The 12235-nt window shown below is 37.4% G+C and overlaps 1 protein-coding gene across 3 annotated transcripts in view; it reads left to right on the top strand.

Annotated features, from left to right (window-relative positions):
* Positions 1–8784: 8784 nt before the first annotated feature.
* The window catches only part of LOC138703377 (carcinine transporter-like), a 47530-nt gene continuing 44079 nt past the window's right edge, over positions 8785–12235 (top strand). For 2 of the 3 annotated variants that reach the window (XM_069831205.1, XM_069831212.1), the window contains exon 1: positions 11829–12204. The gene's annotated coding sequence lies outside the window, so the exon portion shown is untranslated. Of the gene's footprint in view, positions 8932–11828; positions 12205–12235 lie in introns of those variants that run through there. The other variant, XM_069831221.1, reaches the window with a different exon arrangement.

Raw genomic sequence — 12235 nt, 5'->3', positions numbered from 1 at the left:
GTGTGGATAAGCTTCAGGGCTTCTACCGCGTTGTCTTGGTGTTATTGGCTGACGTTTCGACCGCTGTGTTGTGGCCATCTTCAGAGCAGTTGTTGGATAAGGAAATAGTCTGCCAGTACTTATATATATATATATATATATAGTAGTCTCGATGGGGGGAGTACTTGTTGTGATAGGTCGTAGGTTCTCCTTCTGGCATCTGATTGGTCCTACGTGGTCCAATCCGGTTGAGGTCTATATGAAGGGGAGTATTCATATTAAATATTGGCCCTCATAAGGTCCCAAAGAGTGACCTTGATACCGTGCCCGTTGTCCGGATGAGACTACTATATATATAAGTACTGGCAGACTATTTCCTTATCCAACAATTGCTCTGAAGAATGGCCACAACACAGCGGTCGAAACGTCAGCCAATAACACCAAGACAACGCGGTAGAAGCCCTAAAGCTTATCCACACACCATGTATACCAGCCGCGGAAGCCTACGCGAACACTTAACCCTTAATCTCTGTTCCTCTCTCAAAGTGAGAGTCCAAGTTTCACAACCATACAAAACAACCGGTAATATAACTGTTTCATAAATTCTAACTTTCAGATTTTTCGACAGTAGACTGGATGATAAAAGTTTCTCAACCGAATAATAACAAGCATTATACATACATACTTCTAGTCATAAAAACAAGCAAACGAAACCACAAATACATTTTAAACATAAATTTAACTCTTGATTTTGGGAAAGGGCTAAACTGGGTAGTATTTCTCTGCAGTATGGGCTAAGTTCTGTAATTATTTTAGAACAATGGAACGACAAGCTATCACATTTATGAACAAAGTTCTTTAAGGGAATTGTGATATTGTTCCTCTAAATAAGGCAGCATTGCCAATTTTCTTCTTCCTCAGCACTGATGTTATTAACAAATCGAATTCCTGCAACAAGGTGGTTTGAATACCATTTATGTTTGCCAAAACAGGGACAAGTCTCCAATCTTCAATATCAAAATGTGTCTTCTTCATGAACACAGCACCTTGTTCTTCTGATGTCACTCGTATCCAGGTGCCTGAGTTGTGTTCTGTTTAGTTGTACTGATGAACATATCTGCTGTTTCTTGTATGTTCAACAAGTTCACAAGTGTAAATATTATGTAGGTTATGTGAAGTAAAGATCTCAAATAACATGTTCTTATATTTTGATCTAGGATATTTTTTTCCTTTCACAATCCCCTTATGTATTAACAGACACATACTCCTTTCCTGCCACTTTCAACTTCTGATTTTGTCTAAAAGAACCTGACTGCCTCTTGTAACTAAATACAACACAGCCACTTTGTCGAAAACCGATACTGTAGAACAGCTAGATAGAACATAGCCCCTTGTGAATTCATCTGTTGATGAACATAATATAGACTGCTCCATCTATTGCGTTTCTTACAATTTTTTCCAGTGAGACTAGATCAAAGCCCTTTATGCAAGTTATTGACGATGATATTATCGCCGCGGTCTCATGCTTAACATGCCGGCATCATACAATAACTTGCGGTGTGCTTTTAAAACATAATTTTGCCCTCTGTAGGTTTCACTCTAAGCGTCACGTTGCCACGTCTACTTCCTGGATAAGAATAAGCACTAGTTTGTTATATTTTTAATGACTATTATTATTATTATTATTATTATTATTATTATTATTACTATTGTTTCATATACGAGTAATTTGACATTCTTAACTCTCAATAATAACTCTTTAATAATAATTTTTAATCACATACCTTAATGTTCGTTCTCAGCACAAGACATTGCAACCTCGGTTTTAGTCCATGTGGATTAGGCAAGTAGGTGTCATTTTATAATGGAAGCAGCTTATTGGTTGCAACATTGAAAATGAGGAGAGTGATTGGAGCGGCAACATAAGAAATTGAAAACAATAATACAGTGAAACTTCCTAATAGCGGACACCGCCGGGGAAAAATTAAATGTCCGTTATTGAGAAGTGTCCGCTATTTAGAAAATCGTTAGTATGTATACAGAACAGTAACATTTCTCATACATATTCAACACTGTATTTTACAGTACAGTTCAGTAAACAGAATAACCCAACTCTTTTGCAATTTCTAAGTCTTTCTCTCTAATCAAGGTCCCAAGATAAAGGCATCTTATTTGCTCTAGCACGCCAGAACCGTTCGTATGTTAAATTGTCAATGGCAAGCCCCTCAGTTTTAGGAAAAGCTCTTTTTGTGTTCTCATTTGCATTCTCAGTGTATGATTTTAAAATAACATCCTTGTTTTTCAAAATTTCACTAACCTGAGTTTTTCCCACATTAAGGTTTGTGGCCAGCTCATGAACACTTAATTTCTTTACAATATCCACTTTCTCTTTTAGTGACATTTTTAATGTGACTCTACTTCCGAACACTCAACTTGACAAACTAAAAAAGTACGGACTGCTCACATACAGTATCACAACTAACAACTGTGCTGCTTATCTTCAATAAAGTACAAGAAAGTTCAAATGGACGTTAATGGTTGTTGCAAAGAATTCCGTTAGAATTTCGTTTAATTTACAACCGTCTTTTTCTTCTTTTTTTTTCTTTCACGCTGTCCGTTATTTGGAAGTTTTAATTGTTGTTGGGAGATACATTGCAGTGTCCGCGTCCGTTATTGAGAATGTCCGCTATTTGGAAGAATTTTATCATAATGGCCAATGTTATTTTGCAGGGGAATTTTAAAATGTCCGCTATTGAGAGGAGTCCGCTATTGGGAAATGTTCGTTAAGGAAAGTTTCACTGTACAAGTAAATTTCAATGACCTGCCGAATGTTAAGCATGAGACCGCGGCGATAATACAAAGCCCTTTATTAAACATTAAAATACTTACGATTTTCCACTCTACAACTATGCTGTGAGAGATAATTAATTATACACTACTAAAAATCTCCTTTTCCTCTACCGGACCCTGTGTACACTGACGTTCAAAGATACCTGACCCAATTAATAGATAGTGATCGATAATTTGTTGGTGTAAGTGTGGCTTCTTTAGTTATTACTTCTATGAATAGATGGCGAAAGTAAGTCAGTGTTGCCAATCGTATATAAATATACATGCATTATAGAATGCAATATTTAAATCCTCTCTGCTGATTGTAAAACAACACTGGGTTTAGTTGGAAACCGCTGATATTGTCAATTATGATAATAATTTATGTTTAATCTACATCATCATTTTCCCAGACATATTTTAATAGCTCCAATAATGGTGACACCTATTGAGATCTAGCGGAACTATTTCAAAGTTTGTCATTTTTGTATATCTTTGGTTTTGACTTATCCCGTGGTTAGAAATTTCGCTTACACGGTCAGAAAATTGTAGGTCAAATATCTTTGAACGCCAATGTACAAGACGTCTTGCAATGCCTGCATAAGCTGCGGTGTATGATGGGTGAAGTGGAAAAAAGGCGAATATTGAAACCCGAAACCACAACCTCATAGCCACTATACTGACAGGACAGGAAACTGGTGCAACACTGTCTGAGTTCCAGATTTCTTTGATAATAATTTAGGGTACTACCTATGCCCGCAATTCGAGTGGAGGCCAAACGGAACTACTTTGTGATGATAGCATTCACAATGAGTTAAGTGGTCGCAACGAGACAACACTAAAGCGCGACAGCCACAACTTCGTGCACTAAATCGCATCAAGTGGCCGCGATTATCCCATCAACTGTCCACGTCATGGCTATTGTTAGGGGCCTGATTCTCGATATATGATGTTCCGTAACACAGGTACGGTTCAAAGTTCAGTGGAGAAATTGCGATGAAAGATTTTTTTACCAATAAAATCATTGTTCTATTCGTCTTCTTGCCTTCTATTTCCTTCTTCCAATCGCTCTATTTTCTTTTCTTTTCTCTTCCTTCTTTATCGTCATTTGTAATTTCCTTTGTGTTCTTCATATCAGGTTTCAGTTTTTTTCCTTCCATGCATTCTACAAGCTTTCTTTCCAATTTACCATTCTGTAATCCTTTCTCTTTACTATCTCTCTTTTCGTCCGCCCTTTCTCACTTTAATTTATTCCTGTTCATTTCCTTTCCACGTTTTTTCACCTTTGCTTAAATTCCTGTCTCTTCCCCTTTTCATCAAACTTGTTCCTGTTTTCCTTCTTTCTTTTCTAGTCTCTTTCTCGTCTTTTCTTATCTTCCTTTCTATCTCCCTGCTTTTAAGTCTAATAATAATAATAATAATAATAATAATAATAATAATAATAATAATACACAACATTTAAAATACCGACAGTGTAAAATTGTAAACAATTTTAATAATAACCCTCCCCTCCTTGACAAAATCCTGCTAATTTAAAGCGAGTGAAAGAATTTTCATGTGTCGGATACTCGTTTCAGTGCCATTTTATCAGTCCCGCCGGTCTGTCGGCCAGCCGGTCGTCCTTGAGAACTCTGTCCTTCGATTGTCGCTTCCCTCCGAATCTCCGCATTCCTCTGTATACCTCCTCTAACCATATACAGTAGTGCTGGGCATCGGGAGCGGAAGCAGTCTCTAAACGGGGACGCTCAATATTCATCCGTCACTGAATCAACGCTGCGCGGTGTTCGGCGGGGAAGTAAGGGGATGAAGAGAAATCATGTGGCTCCCCGTAAGAGAGTAGAATCCGCTCTTGCTGCCCAGCCCTGATATACAGTAATACCGGAGATCACCGGAGGAGAGCTTTATTCGTAATCTCCAATTCCTCCGGCAGTTGTATTCGCTCCGCTGAGGAGCACTATGTAGAGATTTTGAAGCCATCAGCCAGGCTTGGAAGAACGTCACCAACTTATAATCAGTTATGAAAATCTGCGCAAAAGGAAGCTGTTGGCATTTACTCTGGTATTAAAACACAGGCTTCAAAATCAAAACAAAATGGAAAGTAGAGTCCAGGAAAAGTACTATAGGCTAATGTTAGGATATGAATATTCAATTTTCTTTTACATTCATAGCAGCAAATATGTTTATTATTATTATTATTATTATTATTATTATTATTATTATTATTATTATCATATCTATCATTACTAGGCTCTATTGTGATGGCTGAAAATTTACTTTGTACAATTTGGCCTATTAACGTTTTCAGACAATTTCAAACTTATAGGCCTACACTAGCACACGGAAGGCATGTGATGGTATAGGGCGCGCCACCGATATTGGCACGTGAAATAAGTAATGGGAAACTTAAGTGTGAGTGTCTAACTTTTGTAGCAATTTATAGGCGATAAAGCTGGCACTTGTGATTGGTGGATTGTTGATGTGACGCGTGTTTAGGAGGAGGTACCGTTCTCAGCTGCAGTGGCAACAGAAACTCACTGACTGGACACTGTACTCAAGGACACACCGCAGGAAAGTTAAGTGCGAGTATCTTACTTTTGCCGCAGTCTGGGCAGCAAGACTGACAGTTGTGGTTGGCAGATTGCTGAAGTGACGTGTATAGGAGGTGGTACCATTTTCAGCTACACATCAATAGATGTTCGCAGACTGTGCATTGTACTCAAGGACACGCGCCAAAAACCCTGGCGTCAGCTATATTCCCTTGAAGAGAGGTCAGCGCAATGACAACTAAGAAATAGAAATGACTATCGTGGAATTCTAATTAATTAACAAGACTTTCGCGCAGTGTGAAAGCTGCGCTTTAGCTATTTTATTGTTCACCGCTGTGGAGTAACGATTAGCATGTTTGACAGTAAAACGATTGGGTCCGGATTCAAATCTCATTTGGGACAAGTTCTGGTTGAGATTTTTCCCGGTGTTTTCCCTCAAGTCATTCAGAGCAAATGCTGGGTAATTTTCTGCGTTGGACCCTGGACTCATTTCTCTAGCATTATCAACTTCATCTCACTCAGACGCTAGGGAACCATCGCTGTTGATAAATCGTCGTAAAATAAAGCAATTAAAAGACTATCTTATTATGTTACCGAGGTTCTCATCTTTCACACGGATTTACGACCATTTGTTGCCAGAATATCAAGATGAGTATGCTACAATCATTAGTCGAGAATAGGAAAATATAGAAAATATCGAACCACGGCACAAATGCTAACGACCACTACTATCTTGACTATAGAATCTGCTGTAAACATAATTTCTCAAAGTTGTTGGCCAACATATATAGATATTTCTTCATCCAAACAAACATACTTGGCTACTTTTGTTGTAAATTATAAGTAGGTCTATTCTAAATGAATTTCTTTATTTATAATAAATTTAATTTATAATATTAATTTATTTGTATGTGAGAATAGGCCTATGTGATCTTTTGCAGCAACTTCTTTAATAATGAATAGTTATTCAAGAATATCAATAGAGGAGCGAACTGCTTGACTAATAGAAATAAAAACCGTTATAAATGCACACGCATACATGACATACATAACAGTAGTAACTCTCTACAGTAGTGATTTTCACCGTAGCACTCCCGTTTACTCCATTCCGACAACTAAAATCGACGGCAATTCGGAAGGCATAGAGAGAGCAAGGCAGCGTACAACATTGCCACATCGTACTTCACGCGGATGTGCAATACAAATAGCGCAAGAGAGAATTTAAATGGTCAAAAGACAATAATGACCTTACTTAGCCGTTGATTACTGTAAGCATGACACCAAACAAACCCTCTTTCCTTCACTAACAATTTTCTTTGCACGGTTCTCAATTCCACACCACATATTTCTGCAGTCGTTTCTTGCGCGTTGGCAACTTGCAACCAGCATCAAGATGGTCGGCAGCGTTCTGCTCGTCAACGTTTTAAAAATAATTATACACCTTAAACACTATTTTCCGCGCCTGCCTGTGCAATACTTGTCTTTTTTCCATTTATTTATCTTACACACACACACAGTAAATGTTAGTTTTACTTATTCAATGTACTGAAGCACTTACACGTGAACAAACGAACTCGGGAAGTACTTGTTACAGACTGATTCCGATTGGTTCTACTGTACAAGCTTGTGACGTCACATACCAGAAATGCCACGGCGCATATAGCAGCCGACCGCCTTCCGAACTGCAGTCTAGTCTAGTCGAAAACATCCATCATCATTGTTAGCTTAAGATATTTGTGCTTTCTTTTATCGTAGCATTATCCTCGAAAAGTTCTGGTTGTTTTGTCCCTGATCCCATTTTCCCCTTCTCCAGCTCGATGCCATACAGACAAAACGACTTGCGCACAATTCTCTTTACTGTACTTCTCATAGATTATTATCTGTGCATTTGAAGTGAAATTCGAAAATTTGTACAGTCGCTTACAAATTTATTCATAAATACTTTTCTTCCGAAATGCAGGTCTTTCACTGCAAACTCAGCAGCCTCCAATCTTCCCTATTTTCCGTCTTTCTCTTAGCCTTCTAGTTAAGCTTTGATACAAGAAAGACTTTTTTTTAGAAGAACTAAATATAATCACGATTGTTTCGTGGAATAATTGATCATTTGAGTTTTTAAAATTATACAGGGTGTTTCCGAGGTAGTGTTACAAACTTTCAGGGATGATTGCGAAGGGCACATGTATCAATTTGAGATAAGGAACCCTGGTCCGGAGATGACCGAGTCGAAAGTTAGAAGCAAAAATAGTTGTGTGGAAATGAAATAATTTTATTCCTTACATCTTACACATACTGTATTCATCTGACGTTGTTTACGTTGTCTACTTACAGTATTCCATTCAATGCGCTGTCTGATGAGTGGGGACAGGAAACTACACTAAAGCAATGCAGATAGCATAATATGTAACGGACATGGTCGGTCCTGATATGCACGTCTGTAGACAGCAGTGTATGTGTACAAGTTGCAGTGTTCAGTCGATGAGTCCTAGTGAAATGGAGGAGTACACGAGAGCGGAATAAGCAGACCTGATTTTCGAATACGGATGAGCCAATGGGAACAGTAGACAAGCTCACATATTGTATCGGGACAAGTACCCACGTAGGAGACATTCGGCCCATACCATCTTTCCACGACTGTTCCAAAGGTTAAGGGAAGGAGGGCACGAGGTGCCAAATTACAATTCCATTTCCACACAACTATTTTTGCTTATAACTTTCAACTCAGTCATTTCCGGACCATTGTTCTTTATCTCAAATTGATACATGTGCCCTTCGCCACCATCCCTGAAAGTTTGTAACATCACCTCGGAAACACCCTGTATAACCACTGGCTGGGTTGTCAGCGATCAATTCATAGATAGGTATTGCACACAGAAAAGGAAAGAGAGCGATAGAGAGTGGTCATTATTGGACTGGGTAGAAGTACAAGTAAATATTTTTAAGAGAAACATCTACAAAGAAAAAAAAATCTTTTAAACTTTACTGTCTGGTTTGAAATAGACAAAAAAAAATCTCAATAGATACTTTAAATACTGATAGTTTTTAAGCTAATGATAACGAAACGTACACATAATATAAAATCTCTAAGCTGTTTCTACGTTATCACCGAAAATAAAAACTTTTGTCTGAAAGTTCGTCATATATTTGTTACGTTTTATTACTGTAGTCTAAACTCTCTTGAACTGAGCAAACAAATAAAAGACGATAAGATACTCCCGACTCCATTGACGTACTGTAGGTCTATTCATATTAATTCAATATTTGACTTTGAGGAAAACAACAAAGTCTTGTGTTGAAACGGTTGACTGCGCTAAGTTCAGTACGTTCATCATGCTATATATTATTCCTCTTGTCATTGAGTTAACTCCGAACAAACTTCCAAAAAATGTAATGCTATTATAGAGATGCAAATGTCTTTATACGTACGTGGAAATAATCTAGCAATTAACTATTTTTACACAATTACTAGTCTTGCGATGCAAGAAGTTGCGCCAGTGAGACGTCGTTGATTTGCCGAATTTGTGATAAAGTTATTACACAATGCTGCAACTGGAAAACAGGATTTATGCTACAAAAAAAGGTAATGATTCCATGCATGAACAACGTCAGTTTTGTTTGTTAAAAGTAGATTTCATTACTACATTACGCACACAACAATCATGAAGCAAATAATAATTAAAAAAATATAGCCTAGCTGCAGGCAATGTCTTGAATTCTCTTCAGTGCTCTCATTTCTTCCCTTTGAATGACGTTCGCTCCTTTCGAGGTGCTTTGAGTTTTGAGAGAATAATCACACAGTGCTTAAGTCCAGTGAATACGGTAGAAGTTTTTGCTGGCCAAAAACTCTCTCCCTATATCACATATTCGTATGAATCCTCGCCCACCTCATTGAATATTACGAGAGAGGTTCGGCCGGCGCCGTGTATCGTGTCCCGGCATGTAGCTCAGTTGGAAAGAGCGCTCAGCGCTCAGAGCTGAGAGGTCCTGGGTTCGATTCCCGGTGCCGGTACGAATTTTTCTCGTATTAAATAGTAATCCCTCCCTATGGCTTGGTGCTTTGTCATGCAACAGAAATCAACTGCCGCCTACTCGATACTGACGTCGTGGAGACGGATTTTCTAAAACAAATCTTCCACAATATCCAGGATGTATGCAACAGTAACTCTCTGGCCGTAGTAATCGCAGAAAGTAGAGTGAATCGGGAGGAGATGACTATCGGGGAAAGATGCTTATTTCTTTGTAGTTTCACATTCTTCCAAGAAAGAACGCCACGCGCATGTCTTCATGATCACTGAAACAGTTGAATGTCTGTAGAGTGAAAGCCAATTCATTTTGCCACGTGTTCTTGTTGTGAGAAGAAGAAAAGCAAGAAAACAGCTCATTTTTCTGCTATAAAATAACTGCAAAGGTACGTTAAAATTTTAATACATCCTTGAATTTGTAATAACTGTCACACCTTTGTAATGGATATTGTAGTAAAGGTTCTAAAAGTTTGTATTGTTAACAACCAACAACCTTGGCATCTTACCCCGATACTTGGGGAAGATGATAACTTTTTTCTGGGTAAGATAGCATCTCGTTGCAAGAGTTTTATTTTTTGTTTTATTGCAGGGAATGCGTAAACATTAAGTAAGATCCTCTGATAGAAGTCAGTGGATTGAAGACAGTCTTCAACTTGCGATGGAACATGTTATAACGCAGGGTATGAACTGTTTTAGAGCATCACAAGCATACGGAATTACTTACCGTACCCTTAAACGCCGCCTAAAAAGAATGATGACATAAAATGTACTGGATTGAATTCGTTTTGTGCAAGAAGTGATTTCACGAGTCTTGCATACGACAATAAAATATGTGCAATGACAGTGTTGCTAAGTATGATAAACGAGTGAGAAAGTTCCATGAGCTTCAGAGTAAGTCATTTTGGTTATATACATGTATCAAACCAAGTTCTGGTAAAATACATATATCAGTAAATGTGTTAACTGCATTTGCCGTCTTACCCGACTAGCCTATCGGGGAAAGATGCCTACAGTGCAGGCAAGAAGAAAATCTGTATCTATAAACAAGGTAATTAATGTTTTCTGTTTTGTACCAAAAATATAGTTTCAAAATACCTTCCAGACTTTGATATTTCAATATGGAATTCAAAACTAAATTAATAGTATCTTAAATTTCCAATCAAAGAAAAAGTTAGGCATCTTCCCCCGATCCACTCTAATCTGCATGATTTTGGTATTTTACAATGTCTACCATGGCGAATTTTCTTTGCGCCGGAAGAACTTACTGAAATCCATTTCGAGTTTTGTCGCTTTTTCAGAGTCATACTGGAAACAACACATAATTTTAAATAAGTAGACTTTGTTTACAGTAAGTAGTGTCAAGAGTTCCCTACTGTTGTTGATCGTCTCTGTGGAACAAACAGCACACAGACCTTGAGTTTCCTTCCAATTGTTTGTTGAATCATTTCCATATTCATGCACAGGTGCTTCAAAATGATTCAGAGCGTTGCACGTTGATCGTTTGTAAATATTCCCTGTACTCTTTCAATAAATTCTGGTGTTCGAGTACCTTTCATTGGACCCGAATATTCATCGTTTTGTAAGGATTTTCTTCAGTGGCGAAAACTTTATACTATTCAGAAACACGTGTAAGATACGCCTGTACATATCCCTAATCATTCGAAACGTATACATAGCACTTTTGTACAATCTAACACGAAATTTAATTTTCGCTCTTTGTTCAATTCTTGTTTAAGAACACACACACTCCAGAAGATATGTGTAGTTCAGCTCACGCTACGTTCTCAAATGCGACAATATACTTATTATAATATAATTACAGTCATGAATAACTCTTTGAATTCACTGTCACTTCAGCTAGATACCAGCACTAGTTCATGCCCCAAAACATCATTTAGTTTTCAAATTGCATTCTGCAGTTTTGAAGGAGGCAAATACAACTTTTACTGGTTTAAATAATGTAATTATTTGGCGTTACAAGTTTTCGTGGTGATTACTTACACAATAATTCTGTTAATATGTTTTAAATGTAAAATACTTTTATATTTAACGGTGTATGTATTTCAAAAAGTGAGGGTGCAATCTGCGCTCAGTAAAACCGTTTTGTTGACAACTCGTATAATTTTAAACATTTCAAAATTTATTTTTTTACTTTAATAATAATAATAATAATAATAATAATAATAATAATAATGGCTTTATTTAACCTGGCAGAGTTAAGGTCGTATGGAAAGTTAATAGACTTCGAGACTAATGGCAGCCTGTACAGTAAGATATTTCATGCTTACAATATTGTGCTAAATTTATCACCAAAAAGTTTATTTGCTTATAGAATCTGGTTCCGTAATCCAGAACCTGCATTGTGGCAGATGCTTTATCTGTATCTCTGCGTAATGACTTATCAACGTAAAGTGCGAGCCGAGGCTATTGTAAATATAGAGTCCCTTTAAAGCCCCTTGGCACTACTTTGAAGTTTTCACGTGCCTTAATCTACAACAAGCAAAGACGATACACAAATGGAACTAATGTTCCTCTCTTAGAACAAGATAAAAGCTAAATTCTTTGATACATCTGTTTGCATGTCGCCTCAGGTGATACGTTATCTTTCATTACTGAACTAAATATTTAATTACGTAAAAGAAGAATTATTGGATTTACGTAAAAGTGAGAACGAGTTATGCTTTCCGAGGGTTCTTTCATTAAAAACCAAATCTAAGAGTTTGTCGAGTGCATTTGCAAGAGTTTTAAGGAAAGTTGCTCCACGACAAAAGTGTGCAAGAGAAATATTCACCCTGGACCTGGATTTCTCATTTACATCAAAGCAGAACACGGTAAGTATAGCCATAGTAAAATATTTCAAAT

This window comes from Periplaneta americana, chromosome 1 (assembly GCF_040183065.1).
Source record: "Periplaneta americana isolate PAMFEO1 chromosome 1, P.americana_PAMFEO1_priV1, whole genome shotgun sequence".
NCBI classification, from domain to species: Eukaryota; Metazoa; Arthropoda; class Insecta; order Blattodea; family Blattidae; genus Periplaneta; species Periplaneta americana.
The sequence above is the reverse complement of the archived record's forward strand: the minus strand, read 5'-3'. Positions and strand labels throughout refer to the sequence as shown.